The sequence below is a fragment of the Pararge aegeria genome, chromosome 7, assembly GCF_905163445.1.
Source record: "Pararge aegeria chromosome 7, ilParAegt1.1, whole genome shotgun sequence".
Classification (NCBI taxonomy): Eukaryota; Metazoa; Arthropoda; class Insecta; order Lepidoptera; family Nymphalidae; genus Pararge; species Pararge aegeria.
The window spans coordinates 2255202-2256163 of record NC_053186.1 but is presented as its reverse complement, the minus strand read 5'-3'; positions in this window follow the sequence as shown (position 1 = coordinate 2256163).

Here is a 962-nt window from a genome sequence, read left to right as displayed (position 1 = left end):
TGTAATAGTTTATTTTTGAAGTTATACTTCTTTAGGCGCGTTAGGGAAAAATGATGAGCGTAAATTTTAACGATGCGCGCGCACACCGTCACAAAAAACCGACACCCTGAAGTTAGCTATAGTCAACAAAGTAAATGAAAGGACATCTATGTATGTTTGCACAACTCACGATATGTAGATATTTATTTGTGATATTTAAATAAACTTTATTTAACTAGATAATGCGTTATAATAAAACTTTCAATGTATTAAATACCTTTTTTACAAACGTAGAACAAGGCAAAAGATGAAATTTTTGAAAGATATTTATCTTGTTACGCCGAAGAAGTATAACTTCCGCGTATAAGTAAACAAACGCGTGTACATAAGTAAATACACGTATTTTTTTTACTACAGCATTACTTATTATTTTTTTAAAAAGGAGTGACATCTTAAATTTCCGCATTCCGCAATACAAATAGCTGGAATATCTTGCCAGCTTCCGTTTATTCCATTCCATATGATCGTTTCATATCTTAAATCGGCAGTGCACTAGTTCTTCTCCTTATGATCATTCATTCATTCATTCACCTCTATCATTCATTCCCCTGTATCATCATTCATCACTAGCATAAGAGTTCCGGGTGTTTAGATTTACTAGCTACGTTACTTATTCGAACGCGTGAAAGTTATCTAAGATTGGTATGGTACTGAAAGAGCGCCACCTAGTGACAGTACGGTTTCCCACTAATTTCACTAGACGGCGATTTTTCGATACGATATAAATCATAGTTAACTTTCACGTTAACGAGTAAGTAAATATAGGTAGAAAATCTCATACTCTGCATACAGATGTGAGTGTAGCCAAGGGTTAATCAATCACTAAGTTATTTAAAAAAAAAGGTAACGTCTATCCGGAGCGTCCGATGCAAACTCTTTCCAAGTATATACAGGATTAAGTATAGAAACAAACTCTACATTTT